Source organism: Ictidomys tridecemlineatus, chromosome 14, assembly GCF_052094955.1.
Source record: "Ictidomys tridecemlineatus isolate mIctTri1 chromosome 14, mIctTri1.hap1, whole genome shotgun sequence".
Taxonomy (NCBI): Eukaryota; Metazoa; Chordata; class Mammalia; order Rodentia; family Sciuridae; genus Ictidomys; species Ictidomys tridecemlineatus.
This window is the reverse complement of record NC_135490.1, coordinates 31,610,031-31,632,289: the sequence shown is the minus strand read 5'-3', so window position 1 is coordinate 31,632,289 and position 22,259 is coordinate 31,610,031. Positions and strand designations below refer to the sequence as shown.

Below are 22,259 nucleotides of genomic sequence, written 5' to 3'. Positions count from 1 at the left end.
GGTGATGGGCTTCTTAATCTGGTGGAAGAAATTTTGGGGCAGCATAGTATTCAGGAGGTTGTAGGGATATGACTAGTTTCTTTTAGGCAAGTTTATTGTGATAATCAAGAGAAGAAAGCGGAACAGAAAGAATTGAAAAACTTGTAGTTTGGCCAGAAGACATTCAGCCACTAAAGACTTTGCCCAGAGACAATAGGAAAGATGGCTTGAGGGCATCTCAGGTATTGGTAAGATATACCGATTTTAGGCTTGAGGGTATAAAAGCAAAAATTACTTTGAGCAGAAACTAATGCATTACCCTATATGCATAGGGGGACCTAGGATGTTGACCTAGAATGTTGCTCAGCCACCCAGGTACTCAGAGGATGCTGCAGCCATGGTCCCTGGTGGCTTGGCTGCTACTGGAGATGGTGGCAGATCTGGGCAACAACCATGTAGTGCTGCTTTTGCAGAAATGCAGGACGCTGGAGTTAGAGGGGTTATAGTGGATTCTACCAAGATTTCAAATGAAGGTTTGGGAGGCCAGGCAAAGTGCAGCAGGGTATAAGTCCCTGTGGGCTGTCCTTGAAAGGGCCGTGCATGGAAATGTGAGGAGGAAGCTGACACTGAAATGGAGATCCCTGAGGTTAAAAAATGCCAGTACTGGAGCATTTACCAACAAAACCTGTAGGAATTGAGCACAGACAATCCAACAGAGAGGTCATATAGGTTGCATCCAGCAAGGCCACAGGGGCAGAGCTACATAATCCCTTTGGAGAGAACATGTTGGACATGGAGGACTTGTTTGTTCAATTTGATTTTAGTCTGGCTTTGGTCTCATCCCTTCTTTCTGTGCCCCTCTTTCTTCCTTTTGGAATGGAAAGGTTTGTTCTGTGCCTTTATATATTGGATATTTGTAAGTTGCTTTTGAGTTTTACAGGGGCTCATGCTAAGTGTTTGCCTTGTGTTTCAAAGGAGACTTTGGATTGGACTTTTGGGCAATTTTGGAACTATTGAGACTATGGGAACTCTTGGAAATGGACTAAATATATTTTGCATTGTGAGATAAGCATGAGCTTTTGTGGGCCAGGGGCAGAATATTATGGTTTAGATATGTGATGTCCCTCACAAGCTCACGTGTGAGTTAGCACAAGAAAGTTTAAAAGTAAAATGATTGGGTTGGGAGAGCCTTAACCCAATCAGTGAATTAATCCCCTGAGAAGGATTAACTGAGTGGTAATTGTAGGCAGGTTGGGTGTGACTGGAGGAGGTGGGTTCCTGGGGGCATGCCTTTGGTACATATTTTATCTGTGGTGAGGGGACACACCCTGTTTACATAGTGCCTTGTCTTGAGCTGCCTTCTTTCACCACAGACTTCTGCCATGTTTCTTGCTCACCTCAGTCCCCAAGGAATGGGGTCAGCCAAATATGGACTGAGACTTCTGAAACTATGAGCTGCCAAATAAACTTTCCCTCCTTAAAATTTTTTCTCAGGTCCTTTGGTCACAGCAGGGAAAACGTTGACTAAAACATCAGCTAAGTCATCACGTCCTTAAGATCAGGAACAGTTTTGATTGGTAAGGGGAAATTTTAAAGGAATCTATTATCAGCTGCTTGGGATTGTTTGGACTGAAAATGAAACCAGTCATATTCTTCTAGAGCCAATTAGGTTCTGATTTTGCCTAGACATCCTGGAACAAATGGTGCAGATGAAACAGTGTGTTGGAAATGCTCATGCAAAGTAGAAGTGGTGTCATGTTAGTTTTATGTTAATTTTCCTGTCATTAGGTTAATATCCTTCAGGGTGATTAAAATTTTCCCAAATCCTCAGTGTCTTTATGTAGCTAATATGTCCTATACTCCCCACCAAGTTTCAATTTTATCTTGAAACAAACCATAGTGAGCATAACAATGAGATGTAGATTCTTTCTGTGTAAATTGATTAGCTTAACACCATAGGAAAACAATGTATGCAAACAAAATTTAAATATGCCCATGAAAATAGACAAATAACATCATTGAAAAAGTTTGTTTGCTGCCTTGCTCATGAGGTGGCTGTTCCCTCCTGCATAAAAACTATTGAAACCTATTGTGCCCATACCAGACAATAATGTACTATGAAGATACAATTGATATGAAAGTTTGGTAACAAAGTCCAGAGAAGAATCTAAAACTGTAATTATAAGATATTCGATAGGGAGGTTTGTAGGTGGAAATAGCATGAATTACAGTTCAACAGAATGAGAGTATAGATATTTTGAACTCTATTATTTTTATTTTTCATCCTTATAGATGAATGTGAGGGACATCATTATTTTATTAGAAAGTACATAATATGGAAGAGATAGAGACATTTTAGGAGATTAGAATAGTTTTTAACCTTATGATATAAACTTACAAAAATACATTGAGTTCTGATGACTGTCAAGACGATTTCATTAAACAAATTGAGCATGTTATAAAAAATCATCAAGACAAACAACAAAGTAGTTATTGAAAAGTATTTGTGATTTTTTTAGTTAGAAAAATTAATAACATTTTTGGACCTAACCTGCCATTTTAATGTCTGATAACACATAAAGAAAGAGAGTGGTGGTTCCTGTGAAAACTATTTCCAAAATTTGCTCAAATACTCTTGCTGCAAAGATAAAACTGGATGCTTAAAATGTCAGATTTTTTTTTTGAAAAGTGTTATTACTTATTTACTCATTCCTTTGTTCAGAGAATATGAGTATGTACAAGATATATTAGGTACTGCTCTAGGCTTTAGGGATACGAGGATAAACAAAACCAGACATAGACTTTGTCCTCATGTAATTGGGACAGATGTTAACCAAATTATCACACTGATGTACCTGTGCTCATACAACAATGGTCAGTGCTACAAGACCATGGACCTGAAAGACCTGAGAGGCCCCAGGACAGTTCCTTGAAGACATGGTCTTTCCAGCAGAGATCTGGAAGTTTGGTTGGATCCATCTAACTCCGCAAGAGTAGGAAACAGGGTTGAAGAATCTTCCAGAAAGTGTAGTTTGTACAGTGTCTTGAGACAGAAGAAAGAATAAGTAAGTCTTGATGGAAAGATCAGTATCAGGGGCTCCAGGTCTTGGCTTGGGGATGTAGCAGGAAGATTGGTGTCAAAAAGGGCAGTGACTGGGCAGTAGGGTGGTGTATGATAGGATTTAATTTTTAATTTGATATGTAGGATTTAATTTTTATCTTGAGACTAATGGAAATCTTAGGAAGGATTTGAGCAGGACATTTCATGATTATGTTTGTGTTTTCAGAGTTTTACTCTGAACACAGCTTGGAAAGGTAGAAGGCTCGTTGGAAATGATTGCTATAGCCACAGAAGAAGCAAGAGAATCATAAAAGCAAGCTATGTCCACAAGGAAGAAGAACATTAAAAGGGTGCAAGTGAAATTGAGGAGGAGAAATTAATGACAGTTGTCAACATTTAGTCATGTGCTTATTCAATGGGCAAAATATGAGTTTTGTTAATTCAACTGGAGTGAATTCCAGAATTTGTTTTTATGAATTCTGGTTTCAAAAGCTGAAGTGTGTTGTCTATCCTTAAAATAAATGTTACAATTAAAAATGGCAAGTGAGACCAAAAATGCTATTAATTTTAGAGAATGAAATAATATTACTTGCCAGGTGTGGTGGCACATGCCTGTAATCCCAGCAACTCAGGAGGCTGAGGCAGGAGGATCACAAGTTCCAGCCCAGCCTGTCAACAACATAGCGAGATCCTAAACAACTAGACCCCAACCCTAACCCTAAACAATTTAGTCTCAAAATAAAAAATAAAAAGAGCTGGGGATGTTGCTCAGTGGTTAAGCTCCTATGGGTTCAGTGCCCAGTACCAAGAAAAAATAAATCACAATAACATTACTTAAATACTCTCAGAAACTTCATTGACCTAATTTGTTTATCCTGCTGATATTTTTAATAACAAGCTCAATTTGCTAATTTGGATCGTGTTACATGCTTCCAATTGCATATAAAGCAGCAGTGATGAAATTTAAACTTTGAACACAAAATGCAAAATAGCATCATTTAAAGAGCAAATCAAACTTTGAATTACTTCTGATAGAAACAAATTTTCAGGTATCACAGTATTTGAGACTTTATAAAATATCTTTTTGTAGTATCTCATGATGTTACAAGATGCATTTGAAGTTTTTTCTCTGCCAAAAATTGAAGTAAATATGTGGGACCTGTTAATCAACTTCCTCCAGATTTATTCAATATAAAGAATGTGAGCAATTGGATATTATAAATCAAACAACTAAAACTTATTTTTCAGCTTCCAAGCCTTGAAAATTTTTTATTGTGGTTTGAGTTCTACAAAGTTAAACATGATCAATTTTAATATTTTTTCAATGCACCTCTTTATGTGAATATAAGGATAATTCAAACACCTCAAAAATGTTCCATGTGAACCTCATATTTTTACTAATAACATAACAATTTATTCTATAAATTGGTTACATGAGATGCAGTTATTTGTATAAATAAATACAGTGTAAATTACTTATTTGAAGATGACAGAATATAAATAAAATACAACAAACACAAATATGTAAACAAAGAACCAGTCATCAGGATCCACCCATCCCCACACCAGATAGCAAACATTTTATACTTTCGTAATTCTTCTTGCATTGCTCCTTTGGTGAAGTTTTACTTCCCCCTCTATCCCCATCATAAAACTTTTACTAGATGGATGTATTTAATATAGATATTTGAAAAAAACTCACTTCTTTTGTAAGCAAAACAAATACAAAACAACATATGACTTCTGATTTCTTTTGGTAAAGAAGTTCTTTAGCTTCTTAAGGAAAAACGAATTATTTTAGAATATCTGATTCTGCATTTTCTTACTGAACAAAAGTTAACCTTTTGGATGGTGCTTTACCCCCAAATCTTTGCTTTGCATCCAATATATTTCTTCATTGTTAACAGCATATTTAAAAAATAAAATGTATAATCACGTTATACATTATACATTGTTGTAATGCTCTCTTACAATGGAATAAAATAACTTTGACAGGACAATAGCAGTTAAGAATTAGTTCCCCTTGCAGAGAGTGCCTGGATTTTAGACCCATATAACTCCATTAGCTCCAGGGTCTTGGAATGCTTCTGAATTATTTTACTATTAATACATCATATTCATGAGGATATGACAACCAATAGATTATAAGCAAATGGCGTTTGGTACGGATGATCTATGACTCCACTAGAAATTATATAAATGAGAAAAACAGTTCTTTGATCTTTAAAACATAACTTTCTTTGTGATGTGCTCTCTACAAAATGCTCTCCTGGGATGAAATGCTTAAAACAAACGCACAAACAAATGAACCAACCTTTTTGCCAGGTTCCAGATAGAACATGCTGAGATAAAATTTTCCATGTTCAGGGGGCCGATGATCAGTCACACACACTTAAACTCACTAGTGCCATAAACCAGAAGGGGTCAGGCAGAAATTCCTCCCTATGATATAATCTATGTTAAAAATTGGTCAGATGAACGTGGTAGTTCAATATCTTTTTTTTTTTTGACCAAACCCCCCCCAAAACCCCAAAAACCCAAATATATCTGTATCCAGGAGGAGAGGAAAAACCTATAATAATTCTAGTGAGGCGACTCTGCAGCAAATGGTTCCAAGTCACTATTTACCCTCTAGACATATTCTCAGATTCATCAAGCTTTAGCAAATAGAAAAGATTTAAAAATATGTAGCAGCAACCAGAATCTCAAGTGTCTTATAACAAAGCTGTTAAGTATTTTTATACGCCTTCAAGATGTGTGGAGTGGAGTGCTGTTATTGGTAAGTGGAGATGGGGAAAAAGTTTAAAAGAGGCACATTTTCTTCCTTAAATACATAGAAGCCAAGAATAACTTTCAAGCCATGCTTTAAGTGCCATTTCAAAGCTCTAAATAAGCTAAAACAAATAAACCACCCCTCTCATCTTGACCTAGATTACTGCTTAAACAAAGGTACATATTCTTAATTTACATGAAAGGCAATTAGGTCTGCTGCTGTCAGCGCTGTGAAAAATACATGTGCTTAGGGCATGCTTTTATATTTGGTTAAAAAAAAAGGTGAAAGGGTTTTTAAATTTTTTTTTTGCCTTTTTCTTTTGTTGTTGTTTTGTTTTCTTTATTCCCCTCAGCCACTATCCATTTTGAGCCAGATATGTTGTTAACAATTTTAAAGTGCTTTGGGTGAAAGATTATTATTACTGTTCTACATGATTAAAGGATGCTTCAAAATTATTTTTTGCTTTGCAATCTGAGGCCAAATTTTGACATTTTATGATGATGTATGGTATTTAAGAAATGGCTAGGAAATCATATAATATTTTGCCTTCTCTGGAATGCTTTTGAACAAGTTAGACTTTGAAAATACAAAGGGAAAAACAAACTGGGAAAACCATGGCAGCAATACTTATATTAAAATATGAATTTGTTAGCCTAAGCACATTTTTAGGATCTGTGTATTCTACAGAGTTAGGTTTTTGGCAAGATAGTAAATGGCATTTCTCTTTCTTTTCTCTTAGGAATTTTTTTTCCTAATTATAAAGATGATACATGCTTTTTTTTTTTTTCGTAGTTGTAGAAGGACAGCATGCCTTTATTTTATTTGTTTATTTTTATGTGGTGCCGAGGATCGAACCCAGTGCCTCACACATGCAAGGCAAGCACTATGCCACTGAGCCACAACCCCAGCCCAATACATGCTCTTTTTAATAAGTAAATATCTAAAAGCAAAAGCAAGACATGGACTATTGTGAATGCTTTGATATTAGATTTTCCCACTCAAGTTTATTCATTTATTGATTCATTCATCAAAGATTCACTGTGCTCCCAGGGTCTGCCAGAACATTCCTAGGTGATGGGAGCACGGTGATTAACAAAGAAAAAACTCTATTTCTGCACCCTGGGTAAGAAGTCTAGAAGACTTTTAAACCAATGGACAAATACCTTAAAATTATAAAGTTTGATAAACTCTTCAATGGGAAAGAATGAGGTCCTATGGGAGGGTATAATAAAAAGATTGGGCTATTCCTTGGTGTATTTTAAATTTTTTTGGGGGGGAGGGGAGTTGAGGGGAATTTGAGTGAATATGACAAATAAGTAGAAGTACTTAGGTGAAGGGGGAAAGTAAAGAGGAAAGGAGAATAAGTATAAAGGCCCAGAATGAGAGGCTGCTAATATGAAATGGATCAGAATTGGCAGGACTATGAGTAGGGAGGATGCAGTACCAGGTTAGGCTAGAAAGATGGGTAACTGGCTGAGCCTAGAGACTGAGTGTGAAAAAGATTTCTAATCATTTTTCTGGGAGCAATGGAAAACCACTGCAGGGTTTTAAGTTGGGATGTGACATGATCCAATTCAAACAATTATTTTGATGGACTGCTCTAAAATTATATATGTTCAAGTATATGTTGAAATTATATACATGTTAATGTATATATATGATTTCACCAGACACAAGTTTCATGGAAAGTGGAAGCTCTGGATACTGTCATAATGAAGTGGGTCAGAGACACTTGTCTCTGTGCAATGATTAAAGCAATCACTGGCTCCCTTTGGGTCTGTGAGCCTTAATGCAACCAAGTAGAAAACCAAGTAAATGCTTTTTTTTTTTTCTGTCATAATTTTCCCAAGAGAAATGAGGTCAAGACTACAGGTTAATTTTAGTTTGGAGGCAAAATGTCTATTTGATTTTTAAGTCTTGCCTTGATTTTATCTTTTCATTATAGAATTGGTATGTAAAAGCATGTTGTTTCCATGAAAAACACTGGGAATTGGTCTCTGGAGTTGATTCTCTGGGACTGGCAGTGAAGTAAAATGAAGATACCTCCTACAAAGTAAAAGAGCAATGTTCACCACATGTCATCCAATTCCCCCACTGTAGGTTGCAGGGAGCATAGGATGAAGGGACGCTTTAGCCAGTGTCACTGGATGCGAAGAACCAGGCCATTGGAAAGCCGCAAAATATGGCAAACATGACTCCCACTTGCTCTTTTTGCATTCAGTTGAACAAGAATCTGCACTGTAGGTGGGTAGATCTCCATATCAAGGTTGAGGGGTTGCTACCTGAAGGATGATGTGAAGCCAAGGTCACCAAATATTCATTAAAAAGATTACTATATATCAGTAGTTTCAGAAATATAAAACGAAAATAGTATTATTGTGAATCAAGGAATCAACCTGGACAATGGGACAACGATATCCAAATCCAATGATTCCATGACCTTGTTTCATACTGATTTCCTTGAAATTCAATTTTGACGCGGTTTGATTTTGGTAATCCTGGGAGACAAATATATATATATATATATATATATATATATATATATATATATATATTTATATGTTGTAGTTGGACACAATACCTTTATTTTAGATATTTATTTTTATGTGGTGCTGAGGATCTAACCCAGAGCCTTACATATGCTAGGTGAGCACTCTACTGAGCCACAACCCCAGCCCCAGGGCTGTAAATTTTTGTATCATGGGCTGGACACTGCCACTTGCTTACAGAATGATTCTAGAAAACGTTTACTCTTTTAAAGCCTCTATTTGTTTTACAAGGAAAATAGGAATAAAATCTTCATAAGGATGCAATGGTAGAATTAAGTGAGATAACACACAATATCTGGTTCAAGGTAGTCACTAACAAATATTAGCTATTATTATATCTCAAAATAAGTGGCAAAATGTTATTTCTCTTTTTTCTTGGTTTATATATCTATGCAATAGGAATCATCAAACTACTAAATTGATTTTATTTGCAAAGCACGTGAAGAGTTTTACAGGGAAGACCACTTCATCAATGTGAAGTATTCTTGACAATACAATGGAAGGTTTTATCTAAGCTAGAAAAATATTATTATCCTCATTATGTAAAGGTCAGAGTGATGCAAGGAACTAAAATAATTTGTCAAAGAATGTCAGAGTTTGAGACTAGAATGATGGCTTCCCTAACTCCTAGGAATTCTGTTAGACAAAGGCTCTCTGAGGCAAATAATCCCCATCCATTCAAATCAGCTCAAACATTCCACATGATTACAATTCACCCAATTCTTTTTTCTCCCACTCAGCTCACATTCCTGAATTAAGCAAACAGTTAATAAAACAAAATACTACAAATTTGTGAGATTGTGGCATTGGCTAATCAGGGTGGATGGTTGCAAAGGATAGAAGGCTAAAGATTTTCTTTGCAGAAATTTACAAGATAACCAGGAGAAAGTTAGCAATTTAATCTCACACCACATTAATTAATATTGAAAACCCCCAGAATCATCTCCTACTAGAATAGATATAAATACTAATCTATCTGGATGTACAAACCAAATAAACACTCATTTAGATTTAGATGTTACTTAACTCCAAATGATCACAACATAATTTTTAGCTCTAGGAAAAAATATAACACGTTTTCCTGCCTCCCCATACATTTCTGTGGTTTGCATTATCATTTGATATAATATTATAAGCTCTTTACCTTGCTCAGTAGCTCTAAGACCTCTGTTCTGTTTCTTCTCCTTCCACAGTTATAACAAATAAATTCTAAAGTGTGACTTTAGTTTGTGAAATAACAAAAGAAAATTGTCTGAGTCAATCTCTTAAAATGCTCATGGGCTCACAGGAAGTTCCAGTCTGGGTGCTCCTGTAAGTCCATTATGCAAATCAACACTACTACAACAATTTATAGGATGTTATCACCCCTTTCACATGATCTGCATGCAAAGCATGTAAGAACTAGGATAAAAATTCCCTTAAAAGCTTGTGTTGTTGTTTTCTAGTATGGAATTACATTTTATCTAGGTTTTAGGCTCTTACCTCAAAAAGGTAATGTTTTTGTGTGGTGTGTATCTATCTCTATTTTGTAGTGTTTACACAATTAAACTAATTAACTAAGAGTTTATTGTGAAGAAATGATTCCTCTAAAGTGTATTCTCCTTTCTAAACAGACTGAATATTATAGACAAGTATAATACAATGCTACTCTTTCACTACAACCCTAATCTTAATTGCTATGTAAAACTCAATCCAAGAAAAAGTCCATTTTAGTGTGCATACTGGCAAGCTAATTTTCACTAAGTACAGCAAAAGATCAGAAACAAACTCTCAACCCAGCCTGGATGTTTATACTCCACCAAATATCTTGCTTTCCTCCTGCCTGTGTTTTGGCAGGACAGGGTGAACTACATCATGACATAAGAGAGAGAGCAAGGCCAGGAGGTCCAGGAGGATGGGAATAGAGAACCCTAGCCAGGGAGGGAGGAACTGAGGAGCTGGCTATGAGGAAATAGCTAAACGCAGATAAGTTTAAAACCTGCTTTGTGGCCCAATCTCAAATCAGCAAAAGGCCTAAATTTACATGGCCTTTTCTTTGTTTGGAACATGTCTTAATTTAAGGCAAAAATGAGGGACCATTTGGAGGATTTTATGACTTTTGATAAATGAAGTTCTGATAAAACCCAGAAAAAATAGGAAAGAAAATAGGCCAAATTACGAATGTGATTTTTTTTACATTTCAAATTGTTTTGCACTGCAATTTTTATTCATATATATCAACATAAAAATGATTGTTATTTCATCATTATTTTTTAATATGCTGGAAAAATAAAGTGAATACTGAGAAAACTTTCAAGATAATTTTTTAAAAATAAAGCATCTAATTTGCATATAGTAAATGGTCTACATTACTGGTAAAGGAATTATTTTTTAGTTTATGAAGCTGTTATTTAATGACATCATGGGTATACTTTGAATTCAGTCACATATTTCTAATGCTCTGTTAAACAAGTAAAGGTCAGTCACCTATGGAGAATGTTAGAGACATGAATTTGGCTGGTAGATTGTATCATACCCTGTAGTTACAACTCAATCCTGTAGTTGCTCAATTCTTCAAGTCCCACTGAAGCCACAGGGAAAAGGCATATAGAGCAAACTCAATGACCTTAGTGGGTGACCCCAATGGGGATGGTGGGTTTTGCAAACTGGTTATGAAACCTGCCTTTACAAATATGGTTTTAGATAAAAATCTAAAAACAAAAACAGGGCATGCTAACAGAAGTGGAAGCAATATTGTATTCCTGTGAGAGAGTTTTGTAAACGTGGAAAAAAGGTTTGATGGAGAAACCAATGATCACATAATCTCAAAGGCCTCAACTGTGGGTCATTGTAGTCATTGTTGACAAGTCAGCAGCCTTTGTAGGAGAGTAGAGGGTGGTGCTGATAGTCCCAGAGGAGGCCTGGACTCTCACACAAGCACCAAAGAGTTCCTGGCATGCACTAATACTGAAAAACTGAAAACTTGAGAAATTTGGGTTATAAAAAAATGTAGACACACGTGTCATAATAATATTTTGTATTATATAGAACATTTCCATATGGTACTTGACCTTGGTCATCTGTACAAATACTACACTGCAGGATAAAAATATTTTAAACAGGAAAAGATTCAACATACCCCACTTTAAAAACTGAATTATCTGACAGAGAAAGATCTTGAACCACTCAGGTATTTTAAGTGACTGAAAACAATATCAAGGTCCCAAAATAATCAACAATGACTGATATATGAAATCATTCATTAATGTGTCTAATGATAATCCAGGATTGTGTAAATAGACTTTTAAAGAACAAATCTTATGTGTTTAAGATAGTGAAAGTTTTTCCTCTAACACAATTGAGGCAAAATATGATGAAAATGGTCATCTTCAAATTTTAAAATTATGAATAAAAAATGCGAAACAATGAAATTGCTAGGTTCTTGAACACCTGCAAAGGAAATGACTGTGTTTGGTGATAGCTGCCATTTTATAAAATCCAGTAGGAAGTCCAAATGGAGAAAAACAAAGATGTTCAGGATGCTATTTTTAAGTGTGACTTTTCTTCCCCCACCCCCTGATATTAACATTCTAACAAGACAAAAGGGGATTTGAGGAACTATAAGACCACCTGGTTGCCATTATGCATAGTTGAGTCCTTAGTCATTGTTGACAACTAAACAGCATTTGTAGGAGGGTGGAGGGCAGCTGGTGGTGGTCCCAGAGGAGGCCTGGGCTCTCACACAAGCACCAGAGAGTTCCTGGCATGCACTAACACCATGAAACATGCCGTGAGTAGCCGATATGGTGACAAAGTAGAAAGAAAAAGTGGAGGGGAGAATTCTTCCTTTAACTCTTTTTTAAAAATAGTATCTATTATGTAAAGGAAATATGTAGGTAAATGGGTTACCTGGGGGTTTTGTGTTCCTTACTTTAAAATCCTAAATCTTGTTTTGATCATTTGTCAGAATATTTCTTCTGATTCTGGACTTTGCATTTATAGCAAATGTAGCCAGGATTGGCATGTTGGGCTTGATAACTTTACTATTAATTAAACATTTGTTGATTTCCCTGCATGTAAGTTGGAGAAGGTTGATCCTTTCTTTCTAGGTAGGTCTTTGGTCCCAGGGCATGCTCGCCAAGCTTGGAGACTTCTGCAAAGATTGTTGCCCCTGGTGCTCCTCATTAGAACTGGCTTCCCAGAGTTTAGTGAGGCTCAATGCTTCCCCAGTGCCTCATCCACTTGACTGCAACCTATTTGTTTTGTTTCTCATCTCAGGATCAGCTTGCCTGTGCCTTCCAATGTGACAATTAGCTAATTTAATAAATCTAATTTAGTTTAATGTGCTGCTGTGAAAGAATTGTAGAAGGGGCCCTGCTATTGCCTCTAAGTTCTTTTTTTTTTCCCTTATAAAATCAACATTTTTTGTAACAATTTGTTTTTGGATGAAATAGGCTCACCTCTATTTCTCAAGTGGAAAATAAATTTCATTTTTTGAGCCAATTTGATTGACTGGTGGTGCCTGCTTAGATGTCTGTGGTGCAGATTGTGAGGTCTAGTTTAGGATTTTTGGGGAAGGATGTCATGATGGATCAGGGATGTCCCCATGGGTCGAGTAATGGAAGCCATACACTTGCTAACCTCACCTAATTTCATGGAGCAGGAGGCTAGTGATAGGAGGATACCTAGTGTGTTAGTACATTAACTGACAATTTTACAAATTTGGGATACCAAATTTTTCAAAATTATATGTCGTGAATACACTTCAGTCATTGAGAAAGGTTAGGTTCTTCATGAGAATGAAATGTAATTAGGCAAAATTTGACCTATAGAGGTCAGATTTGGGGGCCTCAGTTAATGGTTTTCTGGCCATTCAGAGATGCTGATTCAACAAGATTCTTCCTGAACTTCACGGCTGCTCTTCCTAGAGGAGTTTCTCTCAGTTCCAGTTCCACACTTGTCCCTAGAAATCCTCAAGCTGTTGATATTAGCATTGGAGAAGAAAGGGGGGTTGGGGATAAAGAGGGGTGAGAAATAAGGCACAAGTGTAGGATGGAAAAATATACTGGAACAGGGAAAGTGTATTTTTCTTGTGTTCCATGTGTATATTGGTGGCATCTGAGTTGATTTCTGAAGGATAAGAAAAATTAGTGAAGATTTGTGCAGAGGTGCAGACGAGGGAAAGTGTCAAAGTGAGACAGTTTTCTAAGGGCATGAGACTAAAAAGGGCCAGAAGGTTGTTTTGATTATTTAATGCTGCATCACTGATCACTCCACAATGTAGGGTATAAAATAACCATTTATTATGCTAACAGAGTCTAAGGGTCAAGAATCTGGACATGGCCCAGTGGGACAGATTGCTTTTCTCCATGATGTCTGGGACCTTAATGGGAAAACTTGAAATCCAGGAAACAGAATAAGATGAAGCCTTATCATTCATATGTTTGTTTGGCAGTAGATGCTGGCTGTTGGTTGAGGGCCTCAGTTCCTATCTAACACCCTTCATGACGAGTTAGCCTCTTTGGATGGGATTCCCCACAACATACCCAAACAAGGGGACAAATGAAAACCATATTTCTTTAACATGTCCCAGCCTTGAAGTCATACAGCTTTAAGTCACTTTATTGGTTGCAGCAGTCACAAGTCTTCCAAGGTTCAAAGGCAAAACAAATAGACTCCCTCTCTTGAGGGAGAGTGACAAAGTTCTGAAAGAGTGTGGGCTTGGAGATGGTATTGTGACTATTTTTAGAAAATAAAATGCAACAGTAATTGGCATGTAGGAGCCAGTGGGAAAATAGCTCAAAATGTAGTTGGTGAGATGGGTAAGGATAGATCACACAGAATGCTGTATATCATGTTAACAATCTTGGTCTTTTTTCCTAAAGTACATAAAAATTCATTCAGAAATGTATGCATGGGAATATCAAATTATGTTTTCCTACAGCATAGATAATGTACCAGAGGGGGAAAAAATTGGATATGAAGAATCTAATTAGGAAATCTGAGTAACAAATAAGGTAGGAAATAGAAGAGTTTGGATGTGGTGGCAAGATACAGGGAGATGTGAATGGATTTGAAAAATACATAGGAAGTAAAGTCCAGTGGATCTGGGTATGAGAAGTGAGAGAGGAGAGAGGGAAGGGTTGAGAATGATTCCAAATGGATATTTCTAGGTTGTGGAACTCTGAGGATGGTGATGTTCATCAGCAAGGTAAAGAAAATCGAAGGAGAATCAGGATTTTTAGGGGAAAAATTATCAGTTCAGATTTGAGCTTCAGAGAAATACAAGTAGACAGGTTCAAGTGTGTAGTTTTATACATGGGGCTGGTCTTCCAAGAATAGGCCAAAGATAAGCATGAGAGAGTCATCTGAGCATATAGGTAGTAATCGTGACCACAGTACAAATATAAATTGAATATAGAAAGATAATTCCATAAAGCAGCTGGAGAAGATTCAGCCAAGGAGAAGCTGGAGGAACTCCAAAAAGAATAATCTCACAGAAGCTAAGGGAAGGGGTATTTGAGGCTGATCGTATAGCAGCTTCTAAGACTTTTCTATCTCTAACCATGCTCATTGGATTTAATGATCTCTGTGATAAAGACTTCACTTCTTAATATGACATATAGGACTTTCTTAATGAACTAGAATGTTTTGTTCTGTTTTAACTTTCTAACATCTTGCACTATGAATAAAATAGAAGTTATAGAAGGCATAAATTAATTAATTAATTAATTAATTTGGTAACAGGGATTGAACCCAGGGGCACTTAACTATTGAGCTACAACCCCAGAACTTTTTAATAGTTTACTTAGAAACAGGTTCACACTAATTTGCTTAGGGCCTTGCCAAGTTGCTAAGGCTGGCTTTGAACCTGTGATCCTCCTGCCTCAGCCCCCCAACTCTCTGGGATTATAGATGTGTGCCACATGCCTGGCTAAGGTATGAATTTTATAAACTATGATATAATATTGTGCCATATGGGCACATTATTATTTATTATACTAGAGTCATCAGAAAATAAGAGGGAGAGTATTTCAAATAGAGTTGAATATTGGACTTTTTCTCAGAAATATAATCCATACTAACACCATTTTTTCTTGAAAAGTCAGACTTTAATTACCTTATTTTAAATCACAGCAATTTCATTACACATTAGTGGATAATGGTTTGCTTTAATTTTTTTTGTAGATGAACACAATACCTTTATTTTATATATTTTTATGTGTTGCTGAGAATCAAACTCAGTGCCTCACATATGCTAGGCAAGCACTCTACCACTGAGCCACAACCCTAGCCCTAATGGTTTACTTTTGAATCCAGAAATTTGTGTATATATTAGAATATGTATATATATTATATTCAATTATATTCTTATAATTTCTTTGAGGCACATGTCTGCTTCTTATTTATTAATTATAAAAATATTTACAATAAATATGTGTATATATATGTATGTAGATAGAGGCACTACTAAACATATTGTGAATGTTTTCTTTTTCAGAATGAAATCTAATTCAATGATTCTAAGTTAAAGAGAACAATGCTTCATTATGCTTTTAAAAAGAGCTACATTTAATTAAGACTAAAATATGTTTAACATAAGCCAACCACAATATGGTTACAGCTCCAATATTTTTCTCATCTCTTTACTTACAAAAATTAATTTTGTTTTCCAGTGGTATTAAGATAATTAGAACAAGAAAACAGGTTAACTTTTAGAAGAGCTGATGATTGGTTTTTCAGATACATGAGTAAATCAGATAAAAATCAGATGATACATTTAAAATATTTATTGGAACATCAAACTTACACAAGGGGAAATAGTGTCCAAATATTTCATAGACCTATATGATTAAATGTAGTTTCAAGAGGACTATACATTGCAATCAAAGGGTGTAAGCCTATAATCTTTGTTTCATAAAAGTTGTAGCAGCTGACATAAATAGTGGCTGATAAACATTAGTGAGATATAATTGCCCTTGTCAACCTCAAGTGCACAATGACTAAATAACAGGAAAACAATCAATATGATGTCAATTGTGCATATAACAGTAATGTGTCTACTTCCAAAGAAAAATGAATAACCCAATCATTATGGAAAAAGTTACAATGTTGTCCAACTTTTACTCAATTTTAAATATACTGTTACAATTAATTATAAGATATTTGGTCAAAATGATTAATATGTGTCTATATTTATTTAATTTTAACCTAGGGATCCATGGATTATAATATATTAGGTCTAATTTTGTTTCCAAGCCTTTATATCAAGTTATTTAACTTGAGGTCATTTGGAAGGAAACACTGGTTGCATGCCTAGATCACAGTATTCCAAACTGTGAGAAAATGTTGGTAGCCCACCTGCTTACACTAATTTATATATAGTGTTCTCTTCCAAGAGCCCTGATAAGATGGACATGAAATATAATTGTAATTAGAGAGATGCTGAACTACCAGAAAGTAAATGTGGGTACTTAGTCATCAAGAATCCCTGCTGAGTCCCAGGTAGAGTTGGTACTTAACTTACCCTCATGCTGTGCATCTCCTATTTATATTTCTGGAAATACTCATTATTCAAATCACTAGTGGCCATCCAATTAAAAAAAATAACCAATATATCTCACTTGAATGAGATAATATATCTACTGATCCAGTGACAAAGTTATATGTCAGTTGAGGTCTGTTGACATTGGTGTCGGCTTCAATATAATCGTCTACTACACAGAAAAGGCAAAGTTAAGAGTCAAGGCCAATTTGAGCTTTTGGATAAAGTCTGAGTATTAGGACATGATGTCAAGGTAAGGGATGGTGTGCAAGGGAGAAGCTTTCAGGCACATGGATGTGAGGATGGGTCCTCAGAAAGGACAGGTGGCTTATAGCCTACAGGTAAGAACAGCAAAAGTCCCAACTTGATGTTTTATGAATATCATTAAATAAGGGAAGGAATAACAGGTTTTTAAAGACCCAAGTGGCAGATTGTTATTTTTAAGTTCATCAGTGATGTGAAGTCTCAAGAGTAGAAGACAAATATGTTTGGAATCACAGAATTGGAATAACAAGTTAAGATCCTGGTCATGTGGAACCAACATGGGAATCTACCTACTAGTGAAAAGCAGTATTAACAATGCAGAAAAATCAACTAAGAATGTTGAGTTCCTGACCATAGTGAGCCTCCTTGTTCTCCGCTCCCAGAGTAGACTTAAAGAAGAGTCTAATAAGCAGTAGAGTAGAAGAAGGGGATTAGGGAGAGTATAGAGGGATAGAGGGGAGGGGGCACTGGGGCCTGAAATTGAGTAAATTCCATGCATTTATGATTATGTCAAAACAAACACAACTATTATGCCCAATTATAATGCACCAATAAAAGCAAAAAAAAAAAAAAAAAAGGAAGAGTCTAATCAGAGGCCAGATCTAATTCAATATGAAGGTTAGCGAGATAGAGAGAAAAAGGACCATAACTGTCAGCTAACTATGATGATTTTTTTTTTCTTTTTTTTTTTTTTTTAGTACTGGAGAGTAAACCCAGGGGTGATTAACCATTGACCATAGAGCCATATATCTCCAGCCATTTCTCAGTTTTTATTTTGAGACAGGGTCTTGCTAAGTTGCTTAGGGCCTCACTAAATTTCTGGGGTTGGATTTGAACTTATAATCCTCTTGCCTCAGACTCCCAAGCCACAGGGATGACAGACGAGCTTGGTAGTTAACTATGAACTTTACGTAAATGGAGAATCCTGCTCTCCTTCTATCTCCAATGATTATCTGAGCTCCTGATCTTCACCTGCTCTGTCTAGCTTCATGGGGGAGTTTCCTACATTTCAGTGGCTAGTGAAATGCGCATAAATAAGGTAAAGTAAACATGCTTTGTCTCTTGGGGGGAAGGAGAGAACCTGTTCTATTTTAAAGAAGTTTTTTTTTCTAGCAGTGATCTAATATAAATGAGTTGAGATTGCTTTCTGAGACATTTATATATTTCTTCTAATATAAAAGGGAAGGTGATAAACTTTTCTCCTTGATAAGTCAAAAACAAAGACAGGCAAGACAACAAGTTTGATTGGTATTTTGGAAAACATTAATGGCATTTAAATCCTTTTCAGAAAGCTTCTTTATTTGTATGTGAATTTTATAGTATTGTAAATATAATGCAGCTTGCTATCCTGAGTGATCTATAGAATTTATAGCTGCAATTGGTGAGTCAATCAGCTTGGTCTAATTTCTTTTTTTTTTTTGTCCTTTTAGAAATACTTTAAGTCTTGCATATAGAATAAAATTCACTGAAAGAGTCTTTAAAAAGTCTGTTTTTCTCTTTTTACATGTTGCTTATCTTTCTAAACTTTTATCAAGTATAAATATATGGCAACTTTCTTTTAAGGAACTCAATGCACTTTAGAGACATACAACTCAATTCTCTAAATGCACAGGTAGTTCTTCAGGTATTTGCCATGATGATTGTATTTTTTTAATCTTTTTTCAGAATAAACAAGTAGCAAACATAGTTGTGTATGGAAGGTATAATTTACTAAGTGGTACAATACTGGTTTGAAAGTGTCATTATAGCTGCTAAAGGGAACAACCTTCACAAGGAAGTTTTGGTTTTCTATCTTGTTTGGTTAGTGACTGAACAGGAACTCAGTGTGATATACCACATTGAAGCTGAGTCAGGCTCCATTTAATAGACAGAGAAACTGAAGCTCAGAGAAATTCATTCACATTCAATTTCTATACTTGTGCAGAAAGAAGTAGGGAACAGAGAGCACTTCTTTTTATGCCAAGACAAATGGGTGTTTCAGAAGACCACCCATACTTGCTGTGTTATTTTCTTTCTTGGAGGTATAGCCAATTTTGTAGTTTTTCTTTTCTTTTTATATTTAAAAACCAAGACCCATTATGCTAGGGAAAATATTTTACATTTGAACTACCGAATGCTAAACTGGTGACCAAGAGCAGGTTATGTAACAGGATGAAAGTGAGACATTTTAGACAGGGGTTTAAACATCCACCACCCTGGTGGGTGGTGGCGGTGGTAGATCTGAAGCTTTAGAACAAATAAGGTTTTTACGGTTTGTTCTATATTGCATGATTTATTTTTTATTTTTTGAAAAAGAAAAGAAAAAGAAAACTGCTTTCTTCAGGTTTGGTCAGCCCTCAGCCCACTTTGATTTAATTCTTCAAAACATTCCTGGTATTTTTCTTGTTTTCAACTTTCATGTTCAAAATTATTATTTTAGGCTCCCTTATTATATAGTCAGTAACCCCTCAACCTGTTCTCCCTAATAAACTCAAGATAATGGTCTTTTGGGTTTAACAGAGAGCTTGAACAAAATCGAATTTATCACTGATTTTCTGTTATGACTTTTTTCTAATTCAGCAAACAATAACCTTCCACTCTTCCCAGACTGGCCATAGATACCCATTTTCTTAGATGAAGCAAGGTATATTTTAGACTTTTAAAATATGTTGTTTTTCTGTATTTATTCTAATACCTATTCTTGTACTGATTAAAAGATTTTAAGAGTGACCTGTGACCATGTGTGTGCCCCACGTTCATGACAATTCATCCATTGAACCAAATATCTCTGATTGCCTATCACCTCAAAGCAAGAGAAAATCCTGGAGATCATGAAAGGGCTAAGTGGACACCACCTTATAAATATTGGAAAGAGTCACAGAAAGTGTTCCCCTGGAAGGAGATTTGACCACCCGAGAATGGTTTCCTTTCAAAGGACAGGTTCTCAATTCTCAGGGAGAACCGCTTCTCTGCCAGAGAAGGGCTATGGTGATCAAGGAGGTCCCTGTGGTATAATTTTAGCTTTTGCAGAATTTTCCATTGCTTATTTTCAGTACTACTGCTATTTCATCATTTCAATGATTGCTCCCCCAACACAGACTGACGATTTTATTGGATGCAGAAGGGACCGAGTTGGATTATATTTCACTGAACAGCTACGTAGCCCATGTAAAAACAGTCTTTGGAAATGAAATAATCCCATCTAATGGACTGCAGTGCAAGAGACACCATAAAACCAGTTGATGGGAGGTGGAAGATCCAAAGCTAGAATGCAGACTACATTTTGACCAAATTAAAATTCCTGAAGTTGTGCAGGTTTGGAAGGCATTATTATTTTATATTTAACATAAAGGTTAAACTCATTAAATACTTAATAAGCATAAAGTTGCCAGGAGTTAATGAACTGCTGCTGTTTTCTACAATGAATTTATATCAAAATTGGGGGAGCCGATTTAAGGTGGAAAATGAATTCTTCCTTCGATCTTGTCTTGAACAAAAAATTGTTCTGTCACCATTACCATTTCCATAATAGTAAAACATCCATTTAACTTTTTTTCTGATCTGGATTTGTAATTTTGAAGAAGATTGTATCTCTTTTACTACTAAAGAATTCCAGAGGTTTTTATTTGACTATTGATGTATGGTATGATATTTGGTATCTGATATGCTACATATTCACTTTGACATATGAATAAGACAAACTCTGATTACTGCAGGAATGTTACCATGCTAACTCTGTTCTAGAGAAGTACTTGCTTCACAAGTTTTGTATATGTGTAACATTCTTTCTCATCCACAGTCAGTCACCTAAAAGTCAATGGTGAAGCAAGTTCTCCTGAAATGTCTAAGAAATGGAGGGTGCAGATTAATCACGACAGACACTTCTTCAGGATGATCCTGGAACTTGTCTACTGTGTTACTTTGCTCTGTCTACATCTTGGACACTCTAGGATAACTTGACACACCTAGTAGCACCCATCTAGTCTTTGAGTCTTGATTTTTTTTTTCTTTTCAAGCTCACCCCCGAAGTTCACAAAGTCTCTTTATTGTAGAAGAGAAATATGAAATGGTAAATGAAATCCAGCATATCCTGTAACAGGAGGAGGAGAGACAAGATTGTTGGTGCCAGGAAAATCTGGCAATTGTTATAGGGCTCAAAATCTGGGATTAAAGGGAAGGACTCAGGAAATCAAAACCATGTCCATAGAAACTGGAAGAGCAACTAGCACTTAACCATGAGCCAAATTGCTCTGCTAGCTGCTTTATGTGTAATGTTTCAAATCCTTCCAGAGGTGAATGATGTTTTATTATGACCATTTTACATTGGGGGGGGCGGGGAGGAACCACTGAAGTTCAAAGGAGTTTATTATCTTGCCCAAACTCACAGAGGTAGATCTAAGCAGAGCAGCCTGATAAAAAGTCTACATCCAAAGTAGTAGTTAGGCTGCATCAAGATACCTCGGGAGGGCTGCAGCCGTTTCACAGTAAAGAAGACAAACAGGGTTCTTGGAGCCAGGGCAGCAGTTCGAACCCGAGTGGTTAATGATGATTGAGTGCCTGGCGAATTCTGAGCTATTCTGGGGAGGTCATATGGGGGAATTGATCTCAACATCCGGGGTGGGATTGTGTTGACAGGTCTGGCTTAAGTAGTCTCCCAGAAACTGGGCAATTGAGGAATTACTTATTAGGGAGGTAGGCAGTTAATTATACACCATAAATTGGAGAGAGGTTATCCAGTTCAGCTATTTAGGTTCTGTTTGGTCTTGATTCCTGGTTAGGGTTTAGGGAAACAATGTTTCTCTTTGTAAGACAGCTAGGAGTCCATGATGGATTTAGGGACAGGAGAGAACAAAGCCTAATTGCTCAGCCTTTTGAGCTTCTTGTTCATTATTCTTTCATTTTCTTCGACATTGGCCTCTGCAGATGATGTTCATCTAAATACTACTGTGAGCATGATCCCTTTTTGGTTGGGAAAGTCATTACCAGAGGAGCACAATCACTCTCAATTAACACATGGGTCAGTAGGCAATCATCAGCTAATAAAAACTTTTGCATTCTGTGCATGATTTTAAAAAGGGCCATAAATTTGGAAGTGACAATGATTCTCATCAGGTGTTCATGAGAATAGAA

The 22,259-nt window shown here is 36.1% G+C and overlaps 1 protein-coding gene across 11 annotated transcripts in view; it reads right to left on the bottom strand.

Moving 5' to 3' along the window:
- The window catches only part of Tenm3 (teneurin transmembrane protein 3), a 2,430,710-nt gene that overhangs the window by 693,484 nt on the left and 1,714,967 nt on the right, over nucleotides 1–22,259 (bottom strand). The window lies entirely within an intron of this gene.